Source organism: Equus quagga, chromosome 2, assembly GCF_021613505.1.
Source record: "Equus quagga isolate Etosha38 chromosome 2, UCLA_HA_Equagga_1.0, whole genome shotgun sequence".
Lineage (NCBI taxonomy): Eukaryota > Metazoa > Chordata > Mammalia > Perissodactyla > Equidae > Equus > Equus quagga.
Window position 1 is genome coordinate 179417063 of NC_060268.1, and position 14780 is coordinate 179431842.

General features: G+C 51.8%; 1 protein-coding gene across 3 annotated transcripts in view; it reads left to right on the forward strand.

Moving 5' to 3' along the window:
• Window positions 1–1075: 1075 nt before the first annotated feature.
• The window catches only part of PTPRE (protein tyrosine phosphatase receptor type E), a 172533-nt gene continuing 158828 nt past the window's right edge, over window positions 1076–14780 (forward strand). For 2 of the 3 annotated variants that reach the window (XM_046654336.1, XM_046654339.1), the window contains exon 1: window positions 1076–1329. The gene's annotated coding sequence lies outside the window, so the exon portion shown is untranslated. Of the gene's footprint in view, window positions 1330–1507; window positions 1599–14780 lie in introns of those variants that run through there. The other variant, XM_046654337.1, reaches the window with a different exon arrangement.

The following is a 14780-nucleotide window of genomic DNA, read 5'->3' on the forward strand; positions in this document are numbered from 1 at the left end:
CGGAGGACAGGGAAGGAAAGCTGAGCTCAAGTTCTCCCCTGATTCCACTGCTCTTTACACCCTGTGGAAGGGAAGTTGCACCCTGGACCAGTCAACTGTGGATGGTCTCAGCCAGTAGGTGCCCGTTGGAAGGTCTCAGCCAGTAGGTGCTCAATGCTTTTCAGCATTGGGGTCTACAGCTCTGTCTGAAACAGGTCCTGAGTGCCCTGAGAGTTGTCTACTGGCCAATGAAGCAAGGTAGGGTAACATACGCTAACTGCTGCTATGTCACCATTGTTCATTCATTCACACCGTTTATGAGTGAGGTCCCTAGACAGGGATACAACGTCCCTCAGGAGGGCCAGGCCTTGGACCAACCCAGAGGCCACAGCAAAATAGTTCAGAACCAAGATGATGCAACATGCATCCTTTCTGGCCCTCTGATGGAATTCCCTTCATTCTGAAACCTCCCTAAATAGCTCACAGGAGATCACCTGGAAAGCAGTCCAGGACAACAGCAGGTCCAGACCCTTCCTAGCGGGGAGTCTTCCTCGTGTGCACGTGGTGTTTAACTTTTCAGATATTGCCTTGATGGCAATTAAGCCCTTTCGGCATCCACCAAGTGGGCATCCTTATGCCCTTTACAGAGAGGGCACAGGCTAAGGAGATTTCATGGCTCTCCCTCCTTCTCCGAACCAGAAGTGGAACGGGGTGTCCTGCGTGCGCTCCCCTGTCCGGACTGCATGACGGAAAGCTTGTCCCCAGCCAGACCAGTTCCTGGCGCCCAGGGTCAAGGCTGGGTAGGAAGGGCCTTTCCTGCCTGTAAGAGTGCCTGTCACACCTTGACACCCTCCATGTGCGCCTGGGTCGGTGCAGTGGGGGCCTGGCCAGGGTCTCCCCAGAAGGGGCAGCAGCCTGGGTAAACGGACGTCCAGGGCGGCGGGGTGTTGCCAGGGCCTCAGGCCATCGCTGCTGGGCGGGGCCGCGGCCCCAAGCGGGGCGGGCGCCCGGGGTGCGCTCCCCGCGCCGGACACCAGGCGTCGCCCCCGCTCCTCGCAGCGCCGGGCCCCCGCCCCCGCCGCGGAGCCCGAGCCCGAGCGCGAGCGCAGGAGGCGGCGGGACCCGGCCCGACAAATTTCCTGCTCGGCTGCGGGCAGCTGGCGGCGCCGGTGCGGGAGGCAAGAGGTGGCGCGAGCGGGGCCCGGAGCTCGTGGCCTCCGCGCGTCCCCAGGACCCTCTTTTGCGCCCAGCAGGGACAGCGAGGCGCCCCGGAGGGCGGCGGTTGGGCGTCCAGGAGATGCGGAGCCGCCGCGGAGGCGGGATCGGCGCGACCGGACCGGCCCCCCCGAGGTGAGCGGCACGCTGTGTGCGGGCGGGGGCCGTGCGCCCCTCAGGTGGACGTGCGCCCCGGGCGGCCAAAATAGGCCGGGGACGCCGCCTCGGCCGCGGCCGAGGGAGGGAGGGGCCGCGCCAGGGTGCCGGGTCCCCGAGCTGGCTTCCTGCGGGTCCGCGGCGCGCCCGGTGCCAGCGGCTGGGGACCGCGCGACCACGGGCTTCGGACTCCCTGAGGCCCCAGCCCAACTTGGCGACCACAGCAGCGGCTCTCGCGCTCTCTCTCGGTAAACGGACCAGCAGAGCGTGTGTGTCTACCGGTGGCGACAAGGAGGACGTGTGTGAAAGCGGGCGAGACTGAGAGGGGGTGCCAACGGGTGTGTTGGGGGCAACGCGCACGCAGGGACTGAGGCAGGAGCCTTTGAGAAAGTGACTCTGAGTTGCTCCAACTCCAGGAGGAGCGGGGCCGCTGCTCCGATGCTGCTCCGCGATCCCGACGCCTTTGCCTTCCCAGGGAGGGGAACCGAGTAGGGCGCCGCTGGGGGGCTCAGAGATGCGGCGGCAGAGAGGACATGGGGAAGTGGGCAGGCCCCGGCTGGCCCAAGCCGGACTGCAGTGTCGGTGGGGTGCCTGTCAGAGCTCCTGGGCCTGAGGTCAGCGCAGTGCCAAGCCTGCAGCTCCCTGGGACCATCTGGGGAAGGCCCGACAGCCCATAGGATAGAGAGGTCAAGCCAAGTCCTGAGTGCCTGTGCTGGACTTGACCTAAATTCCTTCCTGGCAGGGCAAACCTTTCTAGAAAGGTTAAACAGTTGTACTTGCAGAATTCTGATATGGATTTTTCTTGGATTAGGACCACTGTATCAGAGTTTCAGTCCAAGAAACTCGAGGCAAGAGGAATGTGGCTTTGTGCTTGTATTTTAGAGTGGTAGATGATTGAGTTGAATGAAAACCACAAAGGATGGTCACATATTTTAGAAGTCACCGTGTCTAAGTCCAGTCAGCTCTTGACCCCAGCTACCCTTTGATCCAGGGTTGCCAAAGGTCAGTGAACTGCTTCTGCAAAGTGAAGAGCAATGCCCATTTCAACTGTGTGTATGGGAAGGGGGGGTGTCTTTCCAAAACCAGTGGTCTAAGCCAAAGGAGGGCATGAAATGGTGGGGAGTGGTTGGCCGAGGCTGGCTCCTGACTGCCACGGTCACTTGGCCTCCATGGAATGGGGCAGAGCTCTGGGTGTGAGTACGGTTGGGGTCTGGGCTTTCTGAGCACGGGCTCTAGGCATGTTCTGAACAAAAGTCCAGTTGGTGACATGGAACAGGCCCAGGAGGTGGAGACTGTGCTCTCAGTCAGAGGGGCCTGTACCTGGAGCAGCACCTAGCCCTTCCCAGGCGTGGCACAGCCTCTGGCCGTGACCTGGGGGCCAAAGTTGTTCTTCAATAGTGTTCATGATGCCTGTGAATCAGCACTTCTTCCAACCCCCCCCCAAAAAACAAGCCAGACTTTCCATGTGTCGACATGAGCTAGGAGCTAGATTTATCTCTGAGAAGGCCAGGTCGTTGGATGAATTAGGATGGTTTTAAATTTAAAAACAAACCCCGTCGTCCCCCCTGCCAGATCGGTTGTGGGAAGTGGATGAGGGGATTACTGTCACTGTGATGCTTCCCGGGACCCCTGTGAGGCACAGAGTGGGTGTGAAGCAATGCAGTCAGATCCACGGGTCATGCACAGAGGCCACTTCTCCCTTCTGGGGAGGGACACCTGGCCGAGGGAGATGTGCTCCCTGGCTCAGTACCTCCACCGAAGCCTGCAGGAGGTCCTGGAGCTCTGTGTTGTGATGAGTGACCCCCTTCCCTCCAGGGATATGTGTATACAGATCCTCATCCCCTGCAGTGGCTGTAGGGGTTGGGGGGGTGCATCAGAGGGGGCATATTGAAGGTAGATGCCTGAGGAATCAACAGCCTTTGACAGTTGGTTAGTAATGAAACTGAAATGTGAATTTCAATTGGTCAAAATATACCTCTCCTCCAAACTGTGCTTCCGTTGGTCCACTTGGCTCTATCTCCATCGCCATCATCGCAGTCCAAGGTACCCCCTTCTGTCGAAATTCCCTCCCTCCAGGTCAGAGGTGCATTTCTAGCCCAGACCACTCCTCTGCAGTTCTCTGGCTCAGCTGCCCGCTTGACGTTTCTCCTGGGGTATCCCCCAGTTCAAGATGCTCCAGATGAAACTTGTGGTCTCCCCCACCCACCCTGACACTTTCCCCATCAAATCTCACCAGCCTCCGCCCTGCTGTGGAAAGATATGCTGGACTGCAGTTTGCCTGAGGTCATTATTGTGTCCTCAGCACCCAGCCAAGTACCTGACAGTAGGCTCTTGGTGACTGTCTTTGGATGGATGAACAAGTGACGAAGTGACATTTTAGGACTGCGTCTGCTGAAGTAGATGAGTCTGAGTATTTTCAGTGGATGTCAGTTGTGGCTGGTAGGCAGCCACACATTTGTGTTGATGTAGATTGAACTGAATCAGGGAGAGATGAGAGAGGTCCATCTAGGGGTTACATTGCCAGTTCTTTTGGAGGGACTGAACATTTTTGCCGGAATGATGTTCTGACCAGAGAGAGACCGCAACACCGTGGAGGCTGCCTTCCGTTCCTGTACTGAATATGTCCTTTTCGTTTATAATGTTTGAGTTACACTGACAGAGGTCCTGCTGTCAAAAAAGGGAACAAATGTATCCATGAGGATAGAGATGGGCCTTCTTAATATTTGATTATCACTAGGAAAAAACTGTGAGTTCCAAGATCATCTCTGGTCCTTCTTCGGCATGCTATCTCCTGAAAAACCAGTGGCTCCATACTCCCTGAAGGCACCCTCGTGCTTTCCAGATCCTTGGAGGTGGAGCCTGCTCAGCCCTCTGTTCTGAATCTCCTTTCCCTTTATCGCCATCCTAAGGACTCCTGCACATACCTCAAAGCCCACTTCAAATGCCTTATTCTCCACAAAGCCTTCCCAACACCTCCACCTGAGAATAATCTGTCTTCCTTTTAGTCTTTAGAAGGTTCTCCGTGCCCATCCTTATCAGACTCTATTTTGATTCTAGTTGACTTGTTTATCTCCTCTACCAGGTCATTAGGCTTTTAGGGTGGAAGGTGTGTCTCTGGGAGCTTGGACTTTGGGTTCAGGTGTGAATTCAAATCCTGGTTCTGGTGTGACCTTGACTCAGTTATTCCAAATTCCTGCCTCAGTGTTCTCTTCTCTAGAATGGGAGTGATGACCTCTGTTTCACATGGTTGTTGTAAGAGTGACAGATGATACATACAGAGTACAAGGCACATGCCTGGCACTCAGTAAATTGTGGTCATTATTCCCCTAAAACACCCCAGGCTGTGTTACATTCATCAAGAACCAGCGAAGTTTGAATGAGTAAATGAACAGAGTCAGAATCCATATTAATAGATATATACCTTTTGTGTGTCATCCAAAGTGCTAGGTCGAATCAACATGGTGTGACGTGCTAGATCGTTTTTACTTTTTGCACGATAATTTGAATGATTATGTAAATTTTCCATGATTAAGTGTTTTAATCTCATAACTTTACCTATACTCCATGAGCAAACCCATTCTTTAATGTACGCCATTGACTCTTCAATGTTAGAATGGTCTATGAGGCATAAATGCAATTTATGAACCAGGTGTGTAGACCCAGGGTCAAGAGATTAACTTCCAGACTAGAACACAAAAGCTATGAAGCTGAAGGCTGCCCCCCAAACCCTCAGAGCTTCACTTTTCTCACCACCAAAGAGAGAAGTGTGGCCCCAGGCCATCTGTGAGCCCCTCCTAGCTCCAGTGTGCTGCCCAATGTCACCCTCTGCATGCCGTTCCAGGCAGTGCTGCTGACTCTGTGCACGGCTGAATCCATGGCCGGGGCTGCTTCCCATTCTCGGCTCATCCCACGGGCCACGTCTGTCTCTGCTCTGGGCACCATATCTACCTGGAGTAAGATTAGGCTCATGGGTACATTTAGCATGCTGTTAATTTTAGATACTGACTCCAGACATACCAAAAGTTTTTGTTTTTGGAGAGGTAATGTCTCATTGTTTTACTACTAGCATTTTTCCCCAAAAGCAGAGTGCTGGGTAATAGTCTAGATGGTTGGGGTTTTAGATCAGCTGCCTCGGAGGTAAAGGGGTTTCATAGAATTTTACTAATCCTCAAGTAGACACAGGTGCGCAGTGGGGTCGGCGCGGGGCTCCTGCCGGATGCGGGCTGGGAGATCCCTAGTTTGGGGATTACCAAGCCAGCTTCCTTTTCTTCCCTTGGTCTGGCTGCCGGTCCCTAAATCTCATCTGTCAAGGTCCGCCCCATCCAGGTGTTCTACTCGGGGAGTTTTGATGTGGTTCACAGCCTCTTTGAACTCACATAGCACCCGGCTCAGAGCCAGGACTGCGGGCCTCATGTCTTTCTTTCAACTACACAAATACTTCAAAGGAGTTGATTAAGCTTATGAAATAAAAGATTTAACAATATGGGTCAGAAAAACAAATAAACGTATCCTTTTATATTGATTCCCAGTCAAATAGGAACCAAATAAATATTTTTAAAGGACGTGTATTTTAAAATAGGTTTCAAATACAATCAAGAATGTCCACATAATATAGTCAATTAATCTGTATTGTATGAGAAAACCAAAAGGGTGAGGAAGTCTTCTTTCTCCCTGAAACAAATATAAACTCCATCAGCGGGTAGGGAAAAGTTTGAAGAAAAAAGTCATCCTTGCTTATGTGCTAAAAACCTAAAGTGTTTTGATGTTCGTGTTTATTGGATAAAGAATGAAGAATTGATAGGAAAACTTGTCCAGACCCCAGGGCTGGGTTCCGGCCACAGTAAACTTGATCTGGCAGGAGGGCTTGTGCCAGAATGAGTGTTCAGTGTTCGATCCTGCTCCCCAGGCAGGTGCGTGGCTGCATCATGCTCTCCAGGGATGGAAGGATGCTCACTCGATGCCTGGAGCTCACAGGGCATCCAGTGCTTGTAAGGGAAATGGAGGAGTGGAAGGCTGGAAGCAGTGGACCTCAGTGTGAGTGGTGCAGGGAGCAGTGGAGGAGGCCATGTGCAGATGACTTCTCTCTCTCTGAATACCAGCAGCAAATCTAACCCCTGGGGCTTTGCTTTCCAGTAGGAGGCGCCCCAACTTGGGGCTCAGAGCACAGACTTTAGAGCAGAAGGATGGGGTTAGATTGGGGCTGGTGACAATGAGGCTATGGGCAAGAGACTGACTCTCTCCCAGTGTGATCTCTGCTCCTTCCAATGGGGACAATGACACTTCCCAAACACGGTTGTCATGTGGATGCATAGAGGTAATGTGTAGAGTGCCCAGGGTAGTGCTCACTGAGGGTCACTGGTGCCACATGGCGCCCAGGAGCCTAGGGCCAGCTGGACTAGAATCAAAGTCTTGAGATGGTCTGAGCTCTGAGTTCTCCTCTGCCACACTTGCTCTGTCCTCAGGGAAAGTCACTTAATTTCTGTTCTGTAAATGCAGGCATAATTTTTGGCTATTAATGTCCTTCACTCTATTTGGTCGTTTCCAGCTGAACATTAGTCACCGATTTTTGTACTAGGGAGCAAATTAGTTCCATTTTTCTGCTCAACTGAGATTTTTGAATGTCTTATCACGTAGCTACTTGATTACAGTGTTATTCTAAGTGACCTTTGTACTAAGCCTTTTTATTTTCTCTCTCACCCCAAAAGGACTTGGCGTTTTTCAGGCTGTGTCGCTGCCGTAGGACTTTCAGTGGGGCTGTTCAGTTGGCTTTCAGCCAACTTGGCCCTGACTCCTTTGCCAAGATGCATGAGTGCCCTCGGAGGGTGGGGGTGCACCCTGTGGAGCAGAGCACAGCCTGAGGAAGCTCCTGTCCTGGCGGGTTCCTCGTTAAACCCCAGGACCTCTGGTCTTCCTTTCTTCTCCAGTTCAAAAGGTCCCGCTCAGAGGTGGACACCCACGTGCATGATTTGATGTCACGGCCCTGGGGTCTGCCCCCAACTCACCTACCAGTCTGTCTGTCTGGATTCTTCTCATGGGATGAGGCTTTCATTTTGTTGTTTGGAATACGGCATAGGTGGAAATCTGTATTTGAGAAGGGCTGTGTCTTCAGTGAGTGCTCACGTTTGAAGCTAGGGTTGAATCACTTCCTGTTGGGGAGCTTGGAGTGCAGGATGCAAGGAGGCAGAGAGGCTCAGAAGGGACTTTGAGGACACTGGTGGTTAGTTTTTCTCATGTCACTATTTTTCCCGGGACTGGCCTGCTCTTAGCCATTCTATACCAACCCACTTGTTACGAAACACACTTTCAGGGAAAGGTTGGGCTGTTTTAGAGGTATGATGGGATGTGTCGTGGAGACAAGGTAAATCCTCCTGACAGAATGCTCTGGCACATTTTCTAGATTCCAGAAAGACCTGCTAGTGAGTTAAGCTAAGAGGTTGGTATTCAGCACAGAATTCTTCCTAGGGATGTTCACATTTCTTTCCAGATCTTTCCTGTCTTCAGAACACTTTCCTATTGTACATACAGAAGAAAAAGTAAGAGAGAGGGAGAGACAGAGAAGAAGAGACGGAAAGAGAGATGGAAACAGACAGAGAGAGAGACAGAAACAGAGAGAGAGAGACGGAAACAGACAGAGAGAAGAGGGCGAGAGGGCGAGATTGAGACTCTCAGAGGCCGAGTTTCATCCTCAGTGTTTGTCAGCTGAGGAGGCCTCCAGGTTCTCTTCCAGCTGGAACGGGAGCTCTGGATCCTGGGCACATGAGGGCAAGAGTTCAGGACCAGGGCGTGGCCTGGGACAATTTCAGAGAGCAAAGGGGTGACATATGCTCACGTATATCAGGGCATGGAGCTAATATGCAGACGCAGACACCCTGGATCTTTGAAGCAGAAACTCTCTCACAATTTCAGGAGGATAAAAATCAGTACGCATTAACAAAAAGCCAGAATATTTGTGTCCTTTTATTACATTCAAGGATTTACAGTAACTCAATCTGGGCTAACAAAATGTTGACTTAAGGCACATACTTTAATGACTAGCAAATGTGCCAATGCTCTTCCAAAAGAATAAAATACTGTAGCTTCCTAAATATGTAAAAATGAACCCCTCTGCAGTCTTCGTTGCACTATGACGTTTGCTAATCAAAAAGAAACTTTTCATTTGTAGCCACTTTATTTCAAGTCATCTCAAAACCTACATTGCTACCAGTAAAATTATTTCTTGTAATTAATGCTTGTTTTCAGCATATGGTTTTTCTGGCTCCGAAAGTGGCCTTAGTTTCATAAACAGCTGAACGGTTAAGTACTGGACATAAAAACACTTTGAAACAGTAACTCGTCCTTAATTTTGAAGTGCGGTTGACTCAGCGTTCTCTCCTCTTCAGCTTGTGGCAGCGCTTTATGAAGTGCATCAGGAATTCAATAAATTACTTTTTGCCAATGTTGCGAGCATCAGCTAAAGTTCAGTCATCTGTTGGAGATGTTATCAGTCTGCCCATTTAAATTCCTTTGAGCAAAGTCCTGATTTTGGCCCAGTGTAATATAAAAATGCAAGAGCCAGAAATTTAATAATTTGGTGCTGCATTGTGCCAAGCAATACCTATTCTTAGCTAGCCAGCAATATTCTTTCAAAGGATGTTTCTTGGTTTTCATCAAATGTGGGTAGACTTAAAAGAGTCTGTAAGATCATTTAGAAGGGACAAATGGAAATGTTAAGCATTTATTGAGTACCGACTGTATACTTGCACCATGCTTAGCACTGGAGTTACAAAAGAGTCCAGACACATGCCCTATGGGTGTTCCACGTCCGTGGGAGGACAGAACTCATCACTTCAAGGCCCCATTAAATGTGATGCCAGATGCAGAGTGGGACAGAGCTGCCGGCATGGGCTTATGAAGGGGGAGCCTGGAAGGGCTTCCCGAAATACAGCAGGCTTGGTTTTCGAGGATGTGTTCTTGGCAGCCAGTAGGGCTAGAACATTCCAGACAGAGGGGCTTCCATGTGCTTGCCCAGCAGTGAAAAGTAGCATGACCTGTCTGGAGCACAGCAGGTGTTTGAGTGGAGCTGGAGCCCAGGGATGGAGAGGATGGGACAAGAAAGTGGGAAAGCTTGGGATTCTCCAGACACTTGTGAAGAGTCTGGATTCTGTCTGATGGACCAGCAGTTCTTAAACTGCTTGAGATCACAGCTGCCTTTGAGATTCTAAGGAAGACTATGGATTCAGTCCATAGAAAAATACATGTGTGCACACAGTTTGTTTTAATGTTTCAATAGAGTCTTGCCTGACCCAGGCCTCACAGTTTTCAGCTAGGGAGGCTGCATGCATCGGGACCAAATGCAGGGTTAAGGCATGGTGATGAGCCCAGACTGTGGGCTGAGTTTGAGATGCCTTCGGGGGAGCCCAGCGAACTTGTCCAATACAAGCCGTTGATTCTACCAGGAGGGTGTGTCCCACGAGGCATGAAGAGAGTTTTTCATCAAGAAACTGGCAGTGACAATGTTTCTGCTTCACCGTGCTAATCGTTTATCTTGCTTTTTGTTAAAAATTTGGTTACAATGTACATTGTTGGGGATTAGACAATATTCCTAATAAAATAACATGAATAAATCATTTAACGATGGCTACTGTTATCAGAGAAGCTGGCTCTTGGGAACTGTGATGTCCTGTACTGCCATCTTCAGAGCTAGTGGGAATGGTCTCGTGAAGCTCCCCCTGGTCACCACTGGCCTCTGACAGGTACACAGTGGGAGTCACCGTGCTCTCTCTCTCTCTGGCATCCATGACACTTGTCTTGAACACCTTAGTCCAGCTTTGAGCACCACATTTGAAGTTTCCTTTTAAAATGGAGAAAATCCATATGGAAGCAATGACAGTGACTGAAGGGGTGGAAAATATTTCTCTGGGGAAGAGGCCGAAAGGGTCGTGGTCGCTTATGCAAACCATGTCTGAAGGATGGCTTCATTGTGGTTGGGTGCTGTCGCCAGGTCGGCATCCTGGCGGCTGTCCCTCTGGCAGAATAGGAGGAAAGCTGCATGGTTACAGCAGGAGCGAAGCAGGGAGGCTGCCCCCAAGGAGGAGCCTCTGACGGGGGTAAGGGCTTCTGCGGATTTCCCAGGGAGCGTGCAAGAGAGCCTTTCCTGGAGACTTCAGGGAGCTGGCCCAACTGGGAAATGCCAGTTCTGTCATCCACTGGCGGGAGGGGGTTATACTGGGAGCTCCTTGGACTCTAAAACATCCCCGGAAGTCCCAGTGGTCAGAGCGATGGTGAAGCCATCAATTCCTTGGTTTTACGAATTGAGCCTGATCCCGGCCAATGGCAGCAGAACAGTGACCAGGACGACACGAGACTTGGCTCAATTCAACCGTATTTTTGTGCTCAGGAAACTGAATTCATTGCACACCAAAGAGCCACCTCTTACATTTATCATCAAATAAAGAAAACGCTTTTATGCATTTCTGGTTATTTCCTCAGTAACCTTCCTCATATGTTTTGAGGTAACTAGAAATATGTTTTCTGTCCAAGTCATTCAGTTTACCGAAAACCAAATCCACATTCTGCCTTTTTGCTTTGTATATGGCCTCTTTGAGAAGTTGGCAAACAATTCGATCTCTCTGCTTAGAATCAAGCCTTTGCGGCTGTAAGTGAAGAGCAGTAGACCTGCTGGGGTCACATTGCCTGCGCCGGGGACCAATATCCGGACCCCAGTGGAGTGTCTATTTCCCGTTCTCACTGCCCTGGGGACTGACCCCTCATCCTCCCCCTGGTGTCTGACACGATGTTCATGTTTGGGGCCTCTGGAAGTTGAGGCCCCTCGCCAGCTTCCATAACACGAAAGCCCAGTTGATCGGGCTGTGTGCCTTCCTGACCTGGAGCGGGGCCCGAAGGTGAGAAATTATTACCTCACTGCTGCGCATCCGTATTCTGTTTGCTTGGCCTGAGTCATGCAAGCCTGTTCCTTTGGGTGTGGTTTCTGCCCGGCAAATTGCTTCCAGGAGGTATTTAAGAAGGCAGTTGCATGTCTGTATGTCTGTGTGCAGCATGCTTTTGTTTAGCAAATGATTTATTATTTGCTGTATTAGAATGCACCTCCTGAATGGGTGGGTGGTGCCGGGCAGAGATCAATGACGTCAGTCCTGGTTATGTTACTTTGCAATGGATTTTTTTTCAGTATAGCAGTGATTTATAAGTATTCTAAAGAGATTATGCTTTCTTTAGTGACTTGGTGTCTTGGCAATTGGAGCAGCCAGGATTGGCGTGCTGTGTCCATTTTTAGCCACGGCAGGCCATGCTTCCCGGGGTGACTGCTCTGAGCTGATGGCTAGCATGATGTCAGGTGGGAATTGCTTGACTGTGTAAGCATCATGGGCTTAATCTATGGTAAGAACATGCACTAAAACATGTGAAGTGACTGGTATCTGGTAACCTAGGTTCCCCCTCTGTCACCAAATGATACAAGACATTGGTTAAGGCCCTGTGGGAAGAGCCCCGGGGCCCCACTGCAAAGGGGCAGTCCCTGGAGCCTGCGGGGCCTGCCTTCTGGGAGGAGCTCCTTGCTGCCTTTCCTTTGAGTCTGGTCAGCGAGCGATCCACTGTGCTTCCCACTCCCAGTCAGTTTCCTGTCCCTGGAGAGCTGGTGGGTGTGCAGCCACCCACGGGGCCACCACACTCTCCTCTGGTCAACAGTGCCAGTAGGTGGGGAGCCTGGAGGTGGGGCAGAGGGCAGTGAGCGCCATTACTGACTTAGCTTGAGCCCTCCAGGCTACCGTCTATGGCACGTTCTGCTTGAGAGCCTACACAGGAGTCTAGATCTAACCTCTTCTTCACTGACTTCCCTGGTCTTCCCAGGGGTCCTCAGTGCACAGGAAGGTGTGATGTCACCACACATACTGGGAGGGGTGGGGCTGCATATTATCCGGGATCTTAGGGATGTAAGAGATGGAAATATGATTCAATTTCCCTCAAGTTCATAAGGGGCCTCATTGATTTACATAACCGAGGGTTCAAGAACAGACTGGATTCAGTGGTTCAACATTGCCATCAGGGCCCTCCCTCCCTTTCTTCTCCCTGCCAGGCTCTTTGCTACAATGCCTCCAGCAGCCTCTCATCCTGCCCTCCCTGCCGAAGAGAGCCTTTCCCAACAGGTCCACTTAGACCCAGAAGTGAGTCTCCTTGGCGCTGATGAGCCAAGCGTGGGCAACGTGCCTTCCCCAAAGCTGGCACTGTGGTTCCCTCAGGAGACCCGGGGGCTGCTCCTCCAAGAAAGGAGAATGGTTCTTAGCAGGTAAAACCGACGGGCCCAGCGAGGTTGGAGTTGCCCTCAGACCCAGCAGGGGCCGAGCCTGGGGTAGTCTTGGGAAAAGATGATGGGAACACCTGCGATGTACACAGCAGGGGCCTCCTTCCTTCTGTCTGTGCAGGTGCAAGACTGGGGCACACAGGATGAGCATCCCTGACCCCTTTTCTGTGACCTAACGTCATGTGAAAAATTCAGACCTGATTGCCACCAAGTCCGTGGACACACAAAGCCCGTGGTCTTAGAGCAGTCAGCTCTCCCTTTGCAAGGTCTTGTTTTCAGTGAGGGGTTATGGCAGTAAGTAAAATGACAGCTATGATAACACTAGTAATTGCTGATGTTGACTGAGCACCTGCTCTGTACCAGGTCTAACCTGTGAACTCGCTTGTGCATACAGCAACGTGAGGCAAGAACAGCAACAGGCTCATTCTGGAGAGGACGAAGCCGAGGCCCAGAGAGGGCAGTGCAGGGCTGGGGTTTGAACCTAGATTGGGACCACTCATCCCCCAGGTGGAGGAAAGGTGCCTGTGGGGCAGGGGGACAGGGCCATGAGGCTCACAGGGGAAGGAAGAGGCCGGTCCACGGGACCCAAGTTCGCTCTGGTGGGCGGCAGTGAGGTGGGAGGGTGCCTGGCCTACCTGGGAGGGACCTTGGGCTCCATCTTGGGGTTGGAGGAGGTGATGGGAAGTTCTGAGGAAGGGAAGTGCTGATGTGGATGGGCTGATAGGGGGTGGGCTGGGGGCGCAGGGCCAGGGCAGGAGAGGTGCTCAGTGCTCCCTGGGGCCCATGCATCAGTATCACCAGGGGAAGTCCCAGGGCACCCCTGCGTGCAGTGAGGTTGGGAGCTGCATTTTGCAAAGCTCCCAGGGAAATCCAACCTGTGGCCCAGGTGGAGACCTGGAGAAAGTTAGGGACTTTTGCAGGGGCCCAAGAATGAGGTCAGGACTTTCTGCTGTTGGGAAGGGCAGGGGGGTAGCCCAGGAGTAACTGGCGGGCATGGTGGCTGACTAGGCAGGCAGAGAAGAGGCGTTGATGCTGTGTAGGGCAGACAGCAGTACTGGGTGGTACTGGGGGCTCTCGGGAGCGAAATGGGGCCAATGGGAGGTGACCGGTCTTGAGACTTACCCAAGGGAGACTTCTGTCCTCGGTGAGTCTTCTTCCTGTGTGCTCTGTTCCCCTTTCAATTCCTGCTCTGGCCCTTTCTGTCCTAAGGGAAGGCAGTTGGATAGACTGATCCAATGACAAGGTGTTCATGACTTAATGAAGGCCAGTTTCTAGGGCTGCTTTTTAAAAGGTGATGGCTTGGGAAAGACAAGGCCTAAACCAGATAAACAAAGAGCTGATGGCAGGATTTCTGGCAGCTGCGCTGATGGAGGTGCTCCCAGTGGCCCCAGGAAGAGGCAGCCAGTCATTTCCATCCATCCGTTCATTCATTCATTCCACAGATATCGATGGGAGACCTCCTTGTGTGCTGAGGCTCCAGCGGGGAACAAATGCATGGGTCCTGCCCTTGTGTCTTTTTCTTGGGGCCTGGGCTTCCATGTCTGTCTGTCTGTCTGTCTGCTCCTGGGATGCCCCCAGGAGGCCAGCTGTGCTGAGCTAAGCCTGGCTCTGTGTGGTGAGGGAGCCTGGGACACAGCTCGTGGGCTTCCCTGCGGTCCTCGTGTCAGCTACATGGGACTGAGAGGGGCTTTCGTGTCCTCTTCCCTTCATGTGGATCTGGAGCAGTGTGTATCGTGAGGAGCCCTATTTCCACTTGTGTCTCTGCCCTTAGAACTGCGGCCTCTGCACATGATGAAACACCAGTGGGGTGGCACTTTTGCCAGGCTTTCTCATAAGGAGTTCCAGCCATCTTATAGTAGATCTGCATCCTTCAACTCCATTCCTAACCTTAACATACAAAGGAGATCTGACTCAAGGGCCAGGTGGGTGGACAGCAGGCTCACCAACCGCGGCTTTGGTGGGACTTGCCCTCTCCTGGCTCCCCTCCCTGCTCCCATCTTGAGCCCTCCGCTCTCTCTTGTGTTTCCCATTCTCAGCTTCACTGCTGCGGCTTCTTATTCCAGAATTCCATACCTCACTGAGCTCACCTTCCTGCAGGCCCTTTGCCTCTGCTGGAGTTGGCGGAGTGAGGGCCCGC